Here is a 22,175-nt window from a genome sequence, read left to right as displayed (position 1 = left end):
TGGCAAGATATCTATTAACCTCATTATATTTTGAAGAATTGGTATTTAAAATCTGGTCAAGTCAATCAACCCCAGTAAATTGTTAGCATATGCCATACTTTATGCTTCCTTGCTTACAGTGAAATTCCAAGTTTGTTCCCATGCGTTGTTTTATTACAGCATTATTTCCAGTGTTGTAAAAGCATTTTGGTGTGTTTTTAGACACCCCTGGCAAGGCAGTCTCAGTAATTGAGAATGACATATACAATCATCTGTTCCCTGTCAATCCCCAGCAGTGATTTATTCACTGACTATATGATGGGCCTCAAAAAGATTGATCTGCTATTTTGCATCAGTGAAATCATTCTGTCATGAGAATGACAGAGTATGAGAACAGGAGAGAGAAAGGGACGGAAATAGATAGATTGCACAAATGAAGGTGAGAAGTAAATTAGAATTATATTCTAATTAATTAGAGGAGATGTAAAGTACTTGAGTAACATTGCTTCATCATTAGTGGGGAGTGAGGCTAGTGGTTGCACTTTTTACCAGGAAAGATTTGTTTGCCAATTTTGTAAAGATACAAACCTTAAAACCTGGGTTACAAAAAAAGCTATTTAAAATTGCTTATAAATAAATAATAATGCAGTTTATGCAAGACACATTGTGTGAAGGGGTAAGTTGCAATTTAAAATAATGAAACAGGAAAAATGTAGAAGGTAACACAAATATCCGACCATTGTTTTGGCCAACAAATATTAATACATTGTATAGATTTAAAACACCTGTGACAAACTATTTGAATTCAGCTGTTGCTTAGTTTAAAGTTTCAGTTTAAAATCTGAACATTTTATGCTCATACACATTATCAGGACGTTAAGACAATTGACCTATGGCTAAGCCACACCCCCTCCACTCACTCGGACAAACAGTCAACATTCGGTGACAGGCGCTATGGCAGCTGTCACAGTAGGAGACATTTCACAGGAGGCAATTGATGATTTTTGGAGACAGAAAGATTATATATCATCTCGAAGTCACCAAAAGGGCCTTAACAATGCACTGGAGGGTTATATTAATAATTTTATTGTTAAGAAGGTCGATGAAAAGCTTCAGCTCCAGGCAAAAATGTACAGGTCACAGTGTAAACGTGATAAACCGCAAAAAAAATAATAAAAAAAAAATACACAAAGTTCCCCAGTTGTTTTGGTAGAAAGTTGTCTAAAATTTTGTGCTTCAATATGTAATTAATGGTTCATGATCAAATTAAATATGTACAGGTCTAAGTTGCGTATGTTTCTAGGACAAGCCTTTTTTTACCATCTTTACCAAGAGTAGCCTACCTCTCCGTTAGTTTGGTGCTACAGTATTTACATGAATCATTCAGCACAACATTACTAACATTTATTATCTCGGTTATTTACATATACGTTAATGAAGCTAAGTGACATGATGTACAACACAGCTAGAAGCTAACGTTAACGTTTTCTAATGTTAGGCTAACGTTACGTTAGAGATGTTAATGATAACGTTCAAATACGTTGTTGACTTACCTTAGAACTTGTTTAATTTATCCACGTTTAGTTGGTGTTGTGGTCTACCGCATAACTTAATCCAGAGAAGACACATACAGTATGCTTGGGAAAGGGTAAAAAATACACACCGTCGCCCAGCCTCTCGGGATACCTCGGAGTTGCATGTACCCCCATGCACACTGTAGCGTTTGAGGGCGAACCAAACACAAATGAATCTTCCAGGTGATTCGTTCAAACATAATTCCACGCAGAATTCCACGAAAACCCCCCAGTAAGGAATTTAAGGCCTTAAGAGATGAGCCCAACAACGAAGAACGTTGTCAAGTTAGATAGTTTGGGAAAGACTGATTGGTTCAGAGATGGCCCGGCTCTGGCACCCACCAAGATTAATGACATGTAAAACAGACCTCCTTTTCTTTGAGGACCTTTGAACGACCTCCTCAAAACCCACAGAGACTTAGACTTTACATATAAAATTACATAAAATCATCCCAAAACAATTCTTGATGAACGTCTTACCAAACATAATCCAACTACATAATTATATATTGTGTTTACAACCTCTATATGTGTGTCTATTATGCTTAGATCATATAAGTCATGTAATGGTTATAACTATTAGATGTTTGAATGAAAGTGTGTCGTGCTTCCTATCAGTACGATCATATGTTCGTAATTCAGAAGATGGCTTGATTGAAATCTGTGTAAAATGTTTCGTATTCTTATAATAGTAATTATGTCTAAACTGTGGCCTCTGTACTCTGTAGAGTAAAGAGATCACAGATAACGCATGATTTACGACGTGAGGTGAAGAAAATGCCACCTCTCAAATAAAGACAGTGCCTAATTGGTCAGAACTCATCCAGGAGGCTGGACAAACATTTGAGCTTAAAACCCGAACAAAGATTCAGAAGTTTGAGGGGAAAAAGAAGTTTAGAAAGAAGGAAGGAGGAGTAGAAGGAAAAAGACCGTTAGCGGAAGAGCGGATTTACTCCCTCCAGACCAGTAACCATGTAACGTTAGACGAGCGGACGAAAGAACCCAAATCAAGATCAGAAGAACATGGGTTAAACAGCTTCAGTCAAGCCATCTAAACTCGCCTCACTTTTCTTTATTTCTCTTAGTTTTCTTTTCTTTCCCGTTGAAAGTCTCGGTTCTAAGTTAAGTTTTGCTGCAAAGTTTCGTTTAAACGATTCGACTGTGAAGCCCGCTTCCAACTTCATAGACTTTCCAAGACATCTATCCAGCCACGAGAAGACTGCCAGCCAATCAACGAACCCGGGAAACCCCCTTTTACGCCAACAAAAGGAATCCCCAAAGGAACGCAAAAACAAGCAAGTAACCTCCAGACTCTTAACTGAACTGGTGCATTAATATAAATTGAATAACCCGCCTAAGAAACGATAGAAGGGTTAAATTAAGGATTGATGGTTCGTTCAGGTCATGTCTTATAAGTGCATATAGAAACTTGGGATTTCATCACCTTGCTCTTAAAACTCAGTCTTTACTCACCCTCTCTCTTTCTGCAACTCGTATGAATGTGTGTGTGCGTGTGTTTGTGTTAGATATTAGTTTTATGTGTTAGAATAATCAATAAAGTCTTGCTTATATTTGAAAGATAATTGTTCTTGTGTTATGTGCTTACGAATTTAATGTCTTAAACTGCTGATCTAAGTTACCTTGCTAATAAATAGTGTTTTCACTATAGTTTGGATATTTATATCCGCTGCAGAGCTGCAGTTACGGCCCGTTCAAATGAACGCTGAACGAGTCATTTGCTCGGCCGTATGAATGATTCTTTTGAAGATTCCCTATAAATTAATTCATAATTCCTTTGAGCTAAATTGACCCTTACAAACGTATTATACATAGTAAATGTTGTTACAACACTGATTGACCATCTTAAACTTAAAATGACAAGAAAAAACATATAAAAACGAATGAAAACTGACTAACTGCAATGAATTTCAATGGACGTGGAAGCAGAGAATGTTTTCACATTTTTACTCACTTATGTTTTGATTAGATGCTTTGACTTTCAATTTTGGATAATGTTGGCACTGTATGCAGGGGCATAGCCATCATTTCAGAATTGTCAAGTGTAATCCCAGTTTTTTCTCTGACCTTTGTCTAATTGACATATTTTATTTGTTTCTTATCTCTTACTTTTAATTGCCTAAGAAATCAAATATACTGTTGAACAATAACCTATAATTTGCATTCTATAATATTTTCCTCTATATTTTCCTAATGACAATTTTATGATTACTACAAACACTTGTGCTTTAAGTCATCATGGATTTTATACAATGCAAAAACAGAATAAGGCAGACATAGTTTATATAGGCTACTGTAATAAAAGCTGACAATTAGCTTTGCATTATTCATATACTTTATTATAAAAATACCCCAAGGTGGCTTGAAAAACACACATAAACCTTATATTGTCTTGACGTTTCATCAGTAAAAACGTTTCTGCTATAGCTACAGTAGCTGGATGCCTTTGTCCATACAAGGGATTTCCTGGCATAAATTAATACCTCAATTGCTGTGTCCTAATTCAGAGGCTGCATACTTTGAAGGCCGCATTCGAAAGCTGTGGCGCGATGAAGGCTATCCCAATGCAAAGGCTCCTCCAAATGTGTGAAATGAAGGATACTACAGATGGTTTCTTCTCTGCCTTGCCTAACCCAGAATTCATTGAGCAAGGATTGGGTTTCAACTTGTTCAAATATCTATACAAATGTAAAAATGTTCAAATGTTGACATATCTTACTAAGATGTGAATATACTGTATACAGTTTATACTCTTTTATTATATATAGAAATGGACCATGCTGAATATATTTCGACAGTTTGTGAACCCTGTTTTGATTTCAGACATTTTAATATAACTTTCAAAAATGTCTTGTACAAACGTTACTGTCGCTCATCAACGGCAGCTGTCACAGTTGCTAGGCGACATGGACAATCCTCCGTAGTCTAGACCATCCCATTTAACAAAGCTCAGTCTGTCTTTCGCGGGTTTCGAATGCATTGTTTTTGAAATCTGACCCTGTGTCCCAATGTCCATACTATCCATCCTAAATAGTATGTGACATTTGCATAAGTGTGTCCCAAAGCATAGTGTGTTGAAAAGAGAATGTCAAAATTCCTTTGGATGGTCTATTTCCGGTAGATATTCGAAGTGTGGATCCGTGCACACTATAAAGGCTAATATTGCCCACAACCCATTGTGCTTTGGAGGAGGATTCGGTTCAGAACTACAAACACGAGTAAAAAGTGTTACAAAACCACAAAACATGGTGGATATGCACGACCGACATGAAAGGTTTAGATAAAGGTTAAATAATCAGAGTTTAACCTGATTAAAAAATATTTAATGTTATCTGTTACATTTCATCCGCAATAACACTGTGGACTTTTCTAAAGATTTGTTTGGCCATTAACTTTTAAATGCAACATTATGCATAAATATGAGGATTGTTCTCTGCATGAAAGACCCACGACTGCAGATCGACGTGCTACTGCATTTCTCTCCGATACGGCGGTAGGGAATGAAATGTGGAGGATTTTAACTGTGACCATATGATTGACAGGCCAGTTTAAGGTGACAGGATGCGACAGAGAGCAACCGTTAAAGACGCAATGGACTTTATGCAGAGCTGCACAACTTCCTGAACTTTAGCCAGCTCCTTTGTTTCCTGTCTGCCATCACTGGACAAACTTATTAATCCAGGTGTGCCTGACCAACAACAATAATCAGACACACCTGGATTAATCAGTTTGTCCAAAAATGGCAGACAGGAAACAAAGGAGCTGGCTAAAGTTCAGGAAGTAGTGCAGCTGTGCATAAAGTCCATTGAATGACGTGATAGTATGTCCCAAAACTTGTCTACTCTTTTGCTACACACTCAAAAGTATGAACTTTTTTCTTCACAAAAAGAGTACATACTTTTTAGGGCGCAGTTAGTATAAGTAAGTGAATTGGGAATCAGCTTGAGTCCTTCGAAGGATGCAGCCTTAGGGGTTGCAAGAGAATGAATGAAACATACATTACATGAGAGTGATAGCGCTCCATAAGGCTTACATTGCTTCGTTTTGAATAAGAATAAAACGTCAGGTCATGCATGGAATATTGTCTCTTTGAATTTAGAAAATTTAGATTTTTTTCACATTGGCCCATGAAAACCTCTACGTGAACACACTTGCATACTTTTTTATTAAAAATAAATTCCACAAATTCATACTTTCTATATACTTTCTCATAATGCCTCTGCTCATTAGGCTTGGTGACGATGCCAGACACATTTATTTTTAAAAAACTAAACTGACCCTCTGAGCCATTTAAATGAGACCCATCCTTTTGTTCAGAGATTGAGACTTGATTATGTGAGGTGTGTTACCGGGTGGCAGCAGGTTCATTTTTATGAAGGCAACACATTGTGTGACTCTTGAATGCCTTTTTGTCACATCCCATTAGTCACTTTGAAAGACACCCAGTTAATGGAGTGTTCCCAATTTTTTTTCCGTTGCTATCCAGCTCAGGAGAATTTATCTGTGATTGATGGTGGATCACTCCAAACTGCTTGACAGAACTTTCCATTTAGACTACGAAAATTGCTCTTTTCCTTCCGCATGCTCCATCTTGAACTGAATGCTTGGACTGTTCTCAATACTGCTGAGTCCAGCAATAAAATGATGATTGATATCGCTTTACATTAGAAGCCAATTAACTATTTTACTGAGCAAAATACAATATGCTTTTATTTGAATGAAGGCAGCACTTTACAATGCCACCGATTACATGGCATCATTAATTAATTTGTCAAAATGTCAGAAGTTGTAAACTTTTAATGCTTAAATATTTAGTGGTGAATCGATTTCACTCTTGGCCCATATCCAGACTGAATTGTAGCAAAAGCAAAACTTTTCTTCAAGTTGTTATACTGTTTGATACTCTGTGGTATGTATGATTGCAAGGTCATGTTTCACCATGTGATAAAGAATAAAGAGAGACAATGAATCAAATAATTTATGGCATTGTGAATGGACTTTTTTCACTGAAGTGTAGGCAGTGATTTTGTGTATATATTATTCGATTAAGAGGTTCTTTGTAGGTTTCGACATCAGATAACCTTAGCATTTTGTAAATGTTTAAAATCTTTCCCTAGTACCTAGACCATATTGATTCGTGAAGCTGTTTCACAACATATCTAGCTGCTATAATGTAATTGTTATGGCTGACTGTTTGCCATTGACTTCTGGGAGGATCCAAGCAGGCCTCTGTAGATGCAGGAGACTGGTTATATATGAGCTATATTTCCAGCAGTCAAAAGAATCATTTTTGTACAACCCGTTTGGGATCCCCAGCCTATTGCTAACTTTTTCTCTGAGCTTCCCTGAGGCTTTGTGTGCAAACAGAGAAAAACATCACCATGATCAGCACCATGTCAGGATAGAATTTGCACTGCCAAAAAGAGAAAAAGAAAGAGAGGGAAGTATAATTCATGAAAGACATCATGAGGTTAAAAACAAAGTTCTCTGACAACAATTATCCTATATGAAAGCATTGCATGGTATTTAAGTACTTTATTCATTCAAGTCACCGTAGTATGCTGAGTAGAAACTTATTCAGAAGTGTCTTTTCCATTTATGTGGCCACTCAGATAATTATGACTACTGCAATGAATTGATGATGTAAAATACAACTCTGGAGTATGCTTGAAACTTTGAAGTTGAAAGAATAAATGCACAGAACCACTGAATTAAATGTCATTCATAAATTCATAATTTCTTTTTATATAGGCTGCTAGAGTATTATATTATTTCCCATATGCCAGTAGCCTTAAAGTAAGTTACATTCATCAGAAGACATGTTTTTTTTTTTTTTTTTGGTTAATCAGCATTTCACTCCTCCGAGGCCGGGGTAGACATGAAGACACACCAAATGACTGACCTTTGCTTTGAAGCATGTAAAGCACTTACCAGGAATATACAATGGGTAGTGACACTTGCCTGCGGCCACCTTGAGGCTGTTTGGAACAGGTTTCATTCCAAAAGCTCTGAATTCCTCCAGAGACCAATGGGAGCTGTGACACGGGAAACAAATAGACCAAAGAGACAACGTCCTTGAGGGCCTGAGCACTTTTAACCATTTCATTTCACTTGCAGTATGTTTCTTTGTCCTCTGCGTCTGATCCCAAACACAAATAATGGTTCAGTAGTTGCACAAAATATTGCAGTGTACTCAGGTACAGGTAATTTACTTTCACAGTAAGGCCAGAGGCTAACTTTGAGCTGAGATATTGTGATAAATCTTGGTTTGCATTAAATTAAGTTGTACCATATTGGCTAGTAGGAGACAATAAGGGCAAACAAAAGTATAGGTGTGTTTTAATTTGCCACAAAGAGTAAACAATAGCTCTGAGCATTGTATAAACAACAATTATTTTACATACAAGGGCATAGAGGGACACTAATTAAAGGCTATTAATCATTTACCACCCAATGGATCAACCAGGGCATTGGTTGCTGCTGGGTAGAAACATTTAACCTCCTTAAACAGAATTTTAATCGCTTAGAAATATATCTCCTTGAATATCCCTTGCATTGCAAATCGTGGGTCCAAGTTGATCCAGAGTGTTTTTACTCTAAGCCCAGCTCATCTCATTGCATCAAGCCCTCTTCTTACCGCTTGTATTATGCAAGTGTTCAATCCCTTATTAGCATCATGCAGTGATAACCTCCATTGTCATGGTTCAAAAGCTATTCCTGCAATTCAGCTGTTTCCCATAATCACTCCCCACTAGAGCTAATGCAGAACAAGCATCGAGCCTGATAATTATCTTATTCACCCTCCACATCTCCAGTGCCCTGAAAATGAAATGTCCTCTTGAAAAGACCTGAATCACATTTATTGGAACCCATTTGTCCTGCAATATTACAGGTGGAAGAAATAAATGGGATAATTGTGAGCATATCTTTTCAAATATATGATTCATGTCATTTTTTAACCCATCTATTTTTAGGCGGTTTTATAGTCTTGTCAGAAACACAAATTAGGCAATCACATTGTCAGGGCTCACCGACTTAGGGCTTTTGGGTCAGATATACACAGTTAGCGGGATCAGGAGGAAGGACACATTCATTGTGTTTGTGGGACTTTTATCACCATGTTTTATTTTATTTTTTTATTATATGAATACCTGAGGCAAACTTTATTTTATTTTATTGTACAATAATCATTGCAATCAATTTGTTGTTAAAGATATTGCATGAATGGGGTTTATACAACATGATTATATTTGTTTCTAACAATATTTGTTATTGTTTTAATTACTTATTAAAATAGTCTTATTTTTTCTTGCTTTCCTTAATCTCAGTTCCAAGTCAAGTTTTCCCTAAGTTGTAAGTAAACCACAGCTTTAGTGCATCTGTTCTGCATCTTCTTAGCATCTGTTCTTTAAACAAACAAACAAACAAACAAACAAACACTAAACTGTGGTAAAGAACATGGCACATGATAGATAAACTAATGCAAGGCAGCTTGCAGGGTGTGATGATGGAAGAAGTGTATTTTATGTAAACAAAAATAAAATCTCAAAATAAACAAGGATCCCCAAAACTGGCTTAATTAAACGACTTGGCATGTATGGGAACAGTTTATTGTGAATATGACATGAATTTGATAAAGGCTTGACTTGACTTGACAAAATCATTAAAATGGTTGGGAAACATGCATTTAAGTTCAGTGATGGACAAAATCAAAATGCAAACTCAAAAGTTCACCAAAAACATTACTGCATGATGCAGGAGTCTAATGTTGAGTCACTGATTGCCTTCCACCTTCCACAGGGTTGTCATAAATAGTCATCAGTTCATGTTAGTTGGTAATTGTTCATTAACTACTTCTTCACCAGAGGACCTTTAGTCATTACTTAAATATATTTATTGTTGTGAAATAAAAAATCAAGTTCTGAGGTACTGTTAGACTTTTTACTTGTAATTGTTATTTTATTGAGTTTGGATGACACACAAATTACGCCTATTGATTAAATATACTATCATGACTTGTCAGAGTTTAACATTTTCAGTTAATCAAAAATAATTTAATTTTAAGTTCTGTTAATGTAAAATACAATTTGATGACGTGTAAACGGCCCACAGTTTCCGCGCGCATGCATGTTCAAGGCCAGACGAAAAGTGGGACCACACAGTTGAAACTCAATCTGGTGAATGGCAAGTAATTTTATGTTTAATTACACATTTGCATTCGCTCAGGAATCTGTTGGTGATAGCCTACTGCATAGTAACCGAACACCGAAATCTCGAAGTCCTTATTCTGAAATTTGAGTTGAGTGTTGATAGTATTGTCTGCATGTGGCCGAAGTAAAGTTAGCTAACGTTAGCCTGTCACTGATTGAGTAGCTACACTATTTGTTCAGATACTTTGCTCAAAACCATTCAGTTATAGGGTTATAGGGCCCTATGAATTCCGTTTAAATTTTTCCTAAATTTCGTTTGATTTATTTTTCCAAATTTCGTTTTTTTCCGGTCATTTTTTGGAATTCCATTTTTTACCTTTTGCTCGTATTTTACCACAAAAGAGTGTGTTTTTAATGTTTATGAATAAAATTACACAAATTAAATAAAAATGACCAGCGTCTGTCTCCTGTTCTCTGCTGTTGGGTCTCAGTGCTTTTTTTCAACAGCACTCTGACAGCCTGCCCTGCTTTCATTGTCTGTTGAGAATTTATTTTGAAGAACCATATTTCATTTATAATGCTGCATTCACACCAAGAGCTTGAACATTTTGAATGCATTCGCGCGTCTAAAGCAAACCGGACGCGAATAGCGCGTCAAATTCGCACCTGCCGCGTCTAGATTAACGCTTGACCACTTTGGGTCCCACTTTATATTAAGTGGCTTTAAATACTATGCACTTACATCAAAAAATAAGTACAATGTACTTTTGTTTTATTATAAAACACTTTTGCTGCTATTGCGGTGTGATACGGGTAAGGTTAGGGACAGGTGTGCTAGTATGGTTAAGTTTAAGGGTGGGTTAAGGTATAAGGGACAGGTCAACAGTGTAATTACAAATGTAATTACATAAATTAACTACAGCTGTATATTTACATGCAGGTATTTAAAAAATATAAGTACAATGTAAAACCATGTATGTACATAATAAGTCCATTGTATCAAATTATTTATTTCAATGTAAGTACAAAGTAATTAAAGCCACTTAATATAAAGTGGGACCCCACTTTGTGTTAATTCGCACGTTAAGAGCGAAATTGACGCGCGTAAAAACAAAAGTTTGAAGTGAAATTTACGCGCGTCAAAGCCATCTTGCAATTAGGCCGCGAAATTAAAAAAATAGGCTACTACTTTGTTATTGTGTCACGAAATGTAGTTTTAAGAGTTGTTCAGTCGAGAATGTAGTTGTTTAAAGCTCAAATCTGTGGTTTATTTATAAAGATAGCGCCTATTTCAAAATTTGATCGGACGTTTTCGGGTTGTGTGAGACCCAGGGGATCACCGGGTGCTCGAGCTCATGTAACCCGCCTGGAACAGCCTTTACCTCGCGCTAGTCCTCCTAACGTCTGCCGCTGGTAAACGACTCGAGAAATGTTTAAATTCACAATATATAGCTTCTGTTCTATTATATGAAACATATAATTTAAAGGACATTAATGACTCGTTATAACGTATGTCAAACGATGTTAATATTATTGTATATAAATATTATAGTTCATTTAAATGTTTTGAAAGGGAAATATATTAAAAGATGAATGTTACATGTATGTTTAAAAGAGAAATATATTACAATTTAAAAATGGTGCTAAAAAGATAAATAGTGATTGGAAAGCTGTTTAAAAATATACATAATTCCTTATAAAAGTCAGTAATTTCATTTGTGTTATTTAAAATTAGGGCTGGTCCGAATACCATTTTTTGAGCTTCGAAATTATTAAGTTCATGTTACTTAGAAATGTGTTTTATTGTGGCCAAAAAACACCTAACTTAAAACATTATGTTGGATCAACTTAATTACTTGCATTCATGTTGAAAATGATTAAGTTCATGTTACTTAGAAATGCGTTTTATTGTGGACTAAAAGGTAATTCACCATACTCAAAACATCGCTTTGAATTAATGTAATTATGCAAGCAGTCTTAACTTAAAAATTCTAGTGGAAAACGTTAACATATTTTTTTTTTGTTGACCCAATGTTTTATTTTTTAGAATGTACTAAAGAAGATGTGTTAACTAATCAGTATGTAATATAATTTTATGCTTGTGTTAGTAACAGTTAGTTAATCAATAACTAAGGAATTCTGTCATACCTCCCGATGAACTACTACTAATTATCTACTAATTAAGGTTCAAGAAAAATAACTAAGAAGTAACTAATGAACAGTCATACAAAACTACATTGAGTTGTGACCTTTGTTTACTAATGTTATTAATATAAGTAGTATTATGAAAATACAATATTAACAAATACATTTAAATGTTAAAGAGGTTTTTGCCTGTGTGGTTTTGTGAGTGTGTTCTGAAAGAAATCAACTTCAGAAAGGAAGCCCACTCAAGTGCCTTGCCATAACTAACCTCAGATTAGTTTTTATATTTTATATACAGTACTGTGTGTGTGTGTCTGTTTTCCTCAGCATAGAATGCCATTGAGTAAATGCATGTATTTGAGGCAACGACTGAGGGAAACTGAAAATATAGGGAACTTTTTAGTAATTAATAAAGAATTATGTATAACCTGAAACAGTATTCTAAAGTGAAAATAGGGAACCCATTAGTAATTAATAAAGAATTGCCACATACTTCTGACTCAAATCAAACTTAAAGGTAGGGTATGGGATTTGCAAAACGGCCAGCACATTTTGAAAATACACAACTCAAATGGTCCTACCTTCTTTCCTCCAACGCTGGCCCTGACTCCACCCATTCGAAGAACATGGACGCGCAATCATGCACGAGCAAAAACTCAGATGCTCACCTACTGTACCGGGGCGACTTGCACTTACTGTGACTGGGTCACGAGCTTTGAGTATGCGCACGAGGGGGATGGGGTATGGTACCAGGTTCTCTTGGAAATGATTGGCTGGAGTTTTTCGAGTCCTGCTCGTTCCACAGATGATTAAATTGCTTAACTTTCATTTCAGTGCTTCTAACTCCGTGGCTGTAAGTGGGTTAGGATTTCAAGTGATTTTGAATTTTTTTTTACAAAAAAAGAGAATCACATACCACACCTTTAATAAAAAAAAAACACTATTAAAGTAATCATCTAAACCTTTGTAAAATACACGACAATGACTCGTTTAGTACATGATATCTTCCTTTATATCAGAAGATATTTCGTTTTAATATGTACAATACTGCCAACATTTAAACTCGTTTAACAAACATTTTAAAATCAAAAGTTAAACCTTTAAAAGCAAGTCAAGTAATCAACTGGACTCGTTTCCTCGGTAGTGGTGCTGGATCTCTTGTGGGAGCTGGGCTCGTGTTCGGCGGGGAAACTGCTTAACTTCAGACATCCTAGCCGAAATATGCTGTGACTGACTCCATAACCTGCCCATAAACAAACAGTGCACAGCTCCAAGAAAATATTTTAACATCTGATGTAAATAGATTTAGTATCTTTATGAATAAAATCATTTGTTTTAGGCAAGGGATCAGGCGTTTCCATCACGTAAAAAAGACAGACTCGTTAGCTAGGTAGGCTAACTGACATTGCGACCTTGAATGTTGCCTTGCATAAAATACAATTATTTATAATTATTTTATAGATTAAATAAAATGTACACAAACCTGTATTTTGCAAAAGAAATGCACCAAATTGGCGGCGCTGAGAACTCTCCAGACAACATGACATCATGACTTTGCGTAAACATACACGCCACTGCCAAGTGTTATCTACACATTTTGAGCTATCCGCGTGTATGTCTATGCCCTAGTATGGGTAGGTTTAGGATTAGTTGTGGGTGAGGGGTTAGGATTAGAAGTGCGGTTAGGATTAGGGAATCAGGTACTGACTTCAACGAGGGGGGTAATAATTTGGCAGGGAGTCAAAATTCGGCACAACATCTGTCAAATGTTCTGAGCGAAACGAACCATCATCCCCGGATGTGATTCCGCATGCATTTCTACACCGAAACTAACCATTATCCCCACATGTGATTCCGCGTGTATGTCTATGCTGAAACGAACCATCATCCCCGGATGTGATTGAAAAACACGCCAAAAAGCGATTATGCGTCTTGATAGCACGCCGAATGGAATACGAATTGGTGTGTCATACATACGCCATTGCATGAGATCAGTCTGCTCCAGAAGAGGATGCAAATGTCCGCGCTCTTGCATCACCAAATCACTGTAAAATGTAGGCTACCGTGATATTGCCAGAACTTGAATGGTGCAAAAGAAGTTTAAAATGTATTAGAACTAAGTATAATAATATGCTTTTTAACTTTTTAAGTACTTAATTACCTTTGTATTTTACTAAGGTAATTTTGAAAATGGCCTAATTATAATTTTACTGGAGTAATATTTTATTGGGGTATCTTTTACTCATACACTTGATTTGTGTACTTCATCCACCACTCCACTGCTAAAAAAGAAAAAAAACACGGATTATTGTAGTGACTACTGTGTATGACTGTTCATTAGTTGTTACTTCGTAGTTATTTCCCTTGAACTTTAATTAATAGATAATTAATAGGCCTAGTTCTTCAGGAGGTATGCCAGAATTCATTAGTTATGATTAACTAACTGATACTAACACAATCATAAAATTATATTACATACTGATTAGTTAACACATCTTCCATAGTATTTAACAGTAGTGACTTAAGTGATAATAAATAATTACCTATTATTTATTCAGTAATTCCTTATTAGTTATGCAGTAAGTAAGATACAGTTTTCTAAAGTGTGGGGCAAACACAGCATATTGGAGAAGAGGATTTTTTTTAAGGATATCCTTTTAGTAATCCTAATTTCTGGAATATTTCACTGCCTTTGCCAGTCATGATTGCTGAAAGTGTTGCTGTATGCAAGAGTTCAGGTTCCACACAGAATTTGTTTCAAGTAAAAGAGAAAAGACAGGTGTTACAACAACCTTCAGCTAGTACAAGGATTTATTACCTTCAGTATAATTTGCATAATCATATGCATTGCATGCAGAGTAAGTACACACTACTTGCACAGATGATCAGACCTTATCTCAAAACCATCCCATAAAGATAAGGAACGGGGAAAAATTTAGGTGATGATAAGTTATGTCAGCGCTTGCTGCACAAATCAAATTATTTTAGGACCTGACAGTCTTAAAGCTATTACAAGTGGTGTTCACCAACTGTTGTAATCATTTTGTGTTGTCAGTATTAGCTAAGCATTTAGACAGCTTTCTGATCTTATCGGTTGATAGTAGTTTAATATACTATATTGTAACAGAATAATATTTTTTACAAAAAAATTCATTACAGTGTCCACACACATTATTTATTGATAATATTAGTTGCGGTATAAAAAAAATGTGTTACCAAATGCATTCCCACAAAATAACCTCCATTATTACACAGCTTTCTGGAATACTTCACCATGAATCAATTGCGGCACTCAGCGGTCAGATATTTCCTATTATTTACTTTCCATAGCAGCAAGTGCACACCGCTCCTACATTCATGTTGGGCATTCATTATTATGACGTCACATTCAATTCAATAATGCAGATATACACATTTTTCATATATATATATATATATATATATATATATATATATATATATATATATATATATATATATATATATATATATATATATATATATATATATATATACCTGAATACCTGTGTATATATATATATATATATATATATATATATATATATATATATATATATATATATATATATATATATATATATATATATATATATATATACCTGAATACCTGTATATTGCTACACACCTAATTGTAGTGAAAAATACCTCAGATGGCTTTAGTATAATTACTGTAAAATTGCTGCAATGTTTGTGTTGTTTCTAGGCCGAATGTTTTTGTCGGCTAAAATATTTTATGTCTGCATATTTATGTATTTGGTGAATCACGTTGGGGTTCTGATCATGTTTATTTGCAATAATTGTACATTATCTCTGACATATACTGTACATTTATTGAATCCTTGTATTTTATAAATGGTGTCTGTCCTGATTTTGTATTGGCTAGCCATACCCTAATACTGCATGAAAAGCTTGAAAGGGAAAGTGTATTGAGTGTCAGGGGCCAGGAGGGCTGTGGGGATGGTGGACACCGAGCAGGGGACTGATGTTGGTTCGTTCCGGGTGAGATGACTTCACAAAGGCTATCTGCCCTTTTATTTTCCTGGAATACTGAAGATCCAATTGAAAATGCACTGCTGTGTCTGTTTTCCTTCTGACTGTTGTGGCCTGCCGAGAGCAGAGTGGAATGAAAGCGAGAGAGAAACAAAAGAAGAGAAGGAAGGGGTGTGTCGATGGACTGAGTGGGAAAGGGAGGCAGGTAGAGGTGAGTGTAGAGTGGTGGGGGGTGTGAGGGAATGAAAGCAATGGGGGCATATGACCCCAAACAGTTGCTCCATTTGTGTTCACTGTTTGAAGTGGTTGCATCCCCCTGGTCATTTTTTTTAAAATGGCAGACTTTATGTGCCTCATATATGGGCAGCTGGCCTCTCCCCCTTCACGAAAGCAGTGGTGTGTCGCATGTGCATTCGGCTCCCCCGATGGCAGTGGGTAAATGTTTTGTTCTGACTTTTGCCTTACGAGTACTAAAATGACAGAAGTTGACAAATGTCTGTGTTAAATGATAAGAAAGTCAGTGAGCTTGAGGCTGTGTATCTATTTACCTATTCATCTTGTGCGATGACACTAGACAAACTGCTGATGCACCAGCATACATATGCATACAGGCTTACATATGCATTATGAGGATCTCCGATCCCATTCCGGTGCTGCAGCACATATATATTTCCATTAAGTAGCATATTGAAACTTGTATTAAATTAAACACTTTGTTTACAAAGAAAGAGTTGATTAGAGCTATAACCCAATACAGTGCGAAATAGATTTTCTGCTGTGTGAGACTTGGCTGAGCTTGCCGCTGTGTGGATGGATGTGGGTGGGAATCTGATGGTTTCATTTCCTGCTGCTCTGGATTTCAAGCTGCTTCAGTGTAATGGGCAGCCTGGCCATGGTTCAGCCACACAGCAAGACTTCTTGAGAGAGACTCTGGAGTCCTGAGCGCTTTCATAAATATGACTGAACCTATGTTTGAAGCAAGGGCTCCTGCTTGTAAAATGGTGTTTTATCAATTTCGAACCAAATTAACAATCTCTTTTGTTATGTGCCAGGCTAAAAAGAGCATTGGATAATATAAACATCAATCTGCTGATGTAGCTCTTTGAGGAACTGCAATGATTGTGCTTCATTAGGAAATGAAAAGAGATACACACCCGAAACAAACTCCGTAATTAGGTCACAGGATGAAAAATCCATTTCTTTTCCCATGTCCAGAGCGTGGCACTAATTGCGTTTTTTTTCTCTCCCCATCTGTCTGTTTTCTTGTAATTCTTCACCCTCAGTCCAAGTGTGAGCCCTCTTCAGAGACACACACCCTCTCAGGGTCCAAATCCCTTCCCAGCCCAAGGCCCCAGTGGTGTTTTATACCTTCTTTTTACATCGTCAACCTACCAAGGGTCAGAAATTCTTAGAGGCCTGTTCCCAAGACTCATCCGTTGGCCTTGCTCCCAGCCAGATGGCTCTCATCTGAGAGAAAAAGAGCTCATCCTTCTTTACTTTAACCAGCAAGGCTTCTGGCATTGTTCTTACACTAGTGAAATGGGAGCACTTCAAAACACAAAGCGCATTTATCTCAAACGATGTTAAATAGTGACATCCTTTAACATTTTTTAAGGGGGGTTGTGATCATGCACTATGTAAATGCAGTATGCAAATGACCCATGAGCATGACGATGATGAAATATTGATCAACATGTATTTTAAAATGTATTATTGGCAGTAATAGTAGTAGTGGCAGTAAACTAGAACAAAAGAGATAAAAGAAACAGAAATGGAAGGTAAATGTGTAGCCTATGTATAATAAATGGGATAACCCATACATTTTAAAATCTGAATGTACGAAATATAATGTCATGGCAAAAGAAAGAGAACAACTACGACATGTTCATAAAAATTGCCCTGTTTAAGCCTCTGTGGGGAAGGGTGAAGTGGAAGACATAAAAAAGCACATTGTCCCCAATCACTCTCCCCCTAGCAGAGAAGTGCACCATCTTGCTGATTGCACCGGGTTGTTGTTTATGCAGACCAGCCTCTTGGAGCTATAGCCATTAGTGGATGCAGCACTTCCAAGACATGCTCCCTGCTCCAGTAGATCCCTCAAGCAACAGTAAAAAAAAAAAAAAAAAAAAAAAAAAAAAAAAAAAACACTAGCAAGCCATCAATGGCTATAGGGATATTTGTAGTGCAGGGTCAAATTAGTGACCTCTTTCACTGAATGCTTTATTGGAAGTGTCTATAAGTAATACCCTGGGTAGAAAACAGCCAACAGTGGGTTCTGCTAAGGAATGCCTTGCACTATAGTGAATATGGACACATCGATATTTGCTGATAAGCTTGTACAGAATTAATCACTTTGGTTGAATAATGTGTCCAGTAGCCATTTTCATTACAACGTATGCGGTATTATGATAAAATGTTTCATTTATTATTTGGAACTGAATATAGAGATCTTAACAGTTTACTGTGAAATACTTGTCTTTGACTTGCTGATAAGAAACGCTATATATATATTTTTTTTTCTGAATAGAAATGCGTTTTACTTTTCATAAACTTTTCAGAGCTTCATTTTCACATTCATTTTCCATAAAAACAATATACACACTCTTTAAGAAAAGGTACATGCATCCTCTTGGCAGCAGCTTTCAATAAGTATTATGCTTTCGGTATTTTCTCACTTTAAGCTACAGCCGCAGCAGGAATGAAGGTGGGGAATCCTTTGGTAATGTTTGGTGTGAAACTTGCATAATACCGCCACCGTTTACTGCTAGCTGTCTATGAGTGCCAAGATTAAAACTTTAATGTGCACACACAGCAAGTACAATGTTGTAATTTAAATTTGCAATAAATGTGAAACATTTCTTTTGGACTTTTTCCTCAGCCCATGGCTCGAGAAGGAAAGCCAAAATATTCCTGCCATGTAGCCGTATTGAACATCCTACCTACATATTCACAAGCACAGTGAGCCTAGCTATGCCAGACCATCTGCCTGGGATTTGTTGGCTCGCTGTGTATAATAATTAATCAGCCTATCAAATGCATCTGTGATGATTCTCTTCTTTTCTACACTTAACTATTTACATCCTAAAAATATTTTTCTCATGAAGTTCCAAAATATTACGAGCACCTAATTAAAATGTTTTTACACTTTTTTTTTTTAGATCTATACTATCATTGAAAATTTGGGGTCAATAAAAAATTATAGTAAAAAATAAATATCTTAAATAAATTAATATTATTATTATTCAAGGACGCATTGAATTGATCGAAAGTGACAGCAAAGACGTGTATTATGTTACAATTATTTATACTTTAAATGAATGCTGTTCATGTGAACTTTCTATCATGGTTTCTAAAACAAAATATCAAGGTGAACAACTGTTTTCAACTGTGTTGTTAACAGTAAGTAATGTTACTTGAGCACCAAATCAGCATATTAATGATTTCTTAAGGATAATATGACACTGAAGTCTGGAGTAATAAACGCTGAAAATTCAACTTGGCCATCATTGGAATACATTACAATTTTATATATATATATATATATATAAATAAACCAATTATTTTTATTGTAATAATTTCTCAATATTGCTGTTTTTATACTTTAATTTTGATCAAATAAATGTTGCTGCCTTGAGGCTTCTTTCAAAAATATTATAAAATCTTACCAACGCCAAACTTTTGTGTGTACTTCCTGAAATTATCAGTTTGACCACTAAATGTATGGTACAGTGCTGATCTTTAGGATGGATAATAATATGTGACTCTATTAAACCATTCCTCAGTGTAAGGTCACATTTTATTGTTCAAATGCACATATTCAATTCAAAGAAGCTGTGTATATAAACAAGTTCTTTCCTCTCTAGTACTTTGTTAAGACATGTGTCTAATGATGTGGAACGTGAATGCTATAATTCTCACGAAGCCCTCATGTGCTTTGAAAAGCTTTAGATCTCCTTCCTCATGTGCAGAGTGATTATGCATCATAGCTACAGGGCCTGGATCAGACAGCTGGGCATAAGTTAGTAGTGGAAAATGAGTGAAATAGAGATGGTGCCCATTATAAAAAAATAAGAGTTTTAGTTCCATTTGTTTCCCATATTTCCTCATTTTTCTTTTTCTTCTCTTAGATTAGAACTAGAGCAAAATAATTTCTTTCATATTCACCTGTGAATGGGAAGTCAATTAAGGAAGTTGAAATGCAGCCTCTAATGAATTACAGATACGCGGTGTGCAAATAAAAGAATGTGAGATTATGAATATTTCAGTTAATTTTGCTCTCCTCTCTCACCAAGTTTTATTGCGCATACTGTTTCCTACATTATTAATAAATGGTATATTATTAAGAAGTTATTTTAGTGATAACTTTAAAGCCTTGCCTATTTATCACTTGACTGTTGTAATGAAAAAAAAAAACTGCTTTTGAGAATGAAGAATTCTCAAGTGGATTACATACATCACAGCAAGCAATGCCTTTGGATGAAGCCATAGTTCAGCGTGATTTGCCCTTTTTTTAATCGTCACTATTAACAAACAAAAAAAACTAAAAACTAAAATAAATCTGAAGTTAATATTTTATACAAACGTGTTTAGCTGTAATCATAGAAACAGTATGTATAGATAGATTCCACATTTGATCGCTCCAGACACGTGGACGTATCCGCCATCTTGAAACATCCGTGGTTCATCACTCACACTAACAAATCAATGCATTTTCATTGAATATTTCACAGCATTGTGCAGCCTATGGCTTTTAAAACCACCAAGCAAAAAGTCCCAGACAGATAGAGGATAACCTTTCCGAGGTGAGAATTGTCACAGGGTGGCTTAGAAAGCGCACAACGAAGATGATGGTAAAGAAATGCAAAAGTCTTTAATCGAACAGCAAACACAGAAGAGTACAACACTGTTAACCCCAACAATAATCGACGAGGACTGAGCAGAACAGCGAACAACCGCCTTGACTTGACTGCAAACCTATGATTACTAAACACAGCAACATACACATGACAAATAAAATCCTGTGTGTGTGTGGAAACAGCCCAAATGTACTGAAAAGTATCTGTACATAAATCCAGTGTGCGATCAGTGATCGAGAGCGCACAGACACGGTTTGTTGTTTGTGTTTCAATATAACCCGCTTACTGTATACGACTCCTGTACATCACCAAAACTTCTCTCTTCAGAAATCACAGAATATGACAGAGCTCGTGTTTTAAAGCAAAGTACACACTGGAATGAATAATTGACTAAAAACCCAATGTGAGTCTCTATTCTCTCTGATATCTCTGTAATCAGCTTTACATTAGCGCTGCTGTACTGGACTGATTGTATCAATGAACTTCTGCGTTCTAAGATCATCTAATTGCATGATGTAAATTAATGATGCAGCTTCGCGTACTTCTGGTAATTTTTTTTTTGGCATTAATTGCGTTAAATTATTTAAACGTGTCAATACATTTTAAATGAATTGCATGTGTTAATGCGTTAATGTTGACAGCACTCGTTTTTATGTATAATTCAATGGGCAATATCCATATGCATAGTTATCACATTAATGATACAAAAACACAATGTGTGAAAATCATCAGCTAATGTCTATTGCAGATATGGATATTCATACATGTGAATAACTAGGTTGCAGATGCTTCAATATGGCGGACATGTACAGGCTTAAGTACAGTATAGCAGGGTATTACAACCATATGGCTGTATTACCCTTACCCTCCAATTAATCGATTTTCATTACCCATTGTATTTGTTCTTGTCCCTTTAGGATATGAAGCTAAAGGAGCTGTGGAAGAATGATGAAGGAAACCTGTTGTTGAACACACGTTTATCCTCAGACATAAAAGAAGAGCACCAAAAGAGTGAGAACAAAACCTATTACCATCTCTACTGGAGGTGGGAAAAACATGGAATCGTGCTGACAGACCTTATGAGAACAAGGCAGGTCTGAACCTAATGACCCCATAAAGGTCCTTTTTGGAGACAATGATCTGACCATTGAGCTGCTTTAGACTTGATCAGTCATTATAAAGTGCTCTGCGACATCTTGCACTTCTTCTTTTTTATGATTGTCGAAGTTCCATCCTTTCATTTTTGATAGCCTCAGGGAGAACGGCCTTTTGGATTGGCGAGAACTGAACGGTGTGTCTGTGCGGTGGTTAACCGTGAGCTCTATGATTACACAGCGTCTCATTCTAACAGACAACCGTGACCGAGTCTGTAATTAAATATTCAATCACTGTGGAGCAGGTGTGGGACTGTAGCAGTTCCACAAAAGCCAAAAATGTAGTTC

The sequence above is a fragment of the Phoxinus phoxinus genome (assembly GCF_949152265.1).
Source record: "Phoxinus phoxinus genome assembly, chromosome: 2".
Lineage (NCBI taxonomy): Eukaryota > Metazoa > Chordata > Actinopteri > Cypriniformes > Leuciscidae > Phoxinus > Phoxinus phoxinus.
The sequence above is the reverse complement of the archived record's forward strand: the minus strand, read 5'-3'. Positions refer to the sequence as shown.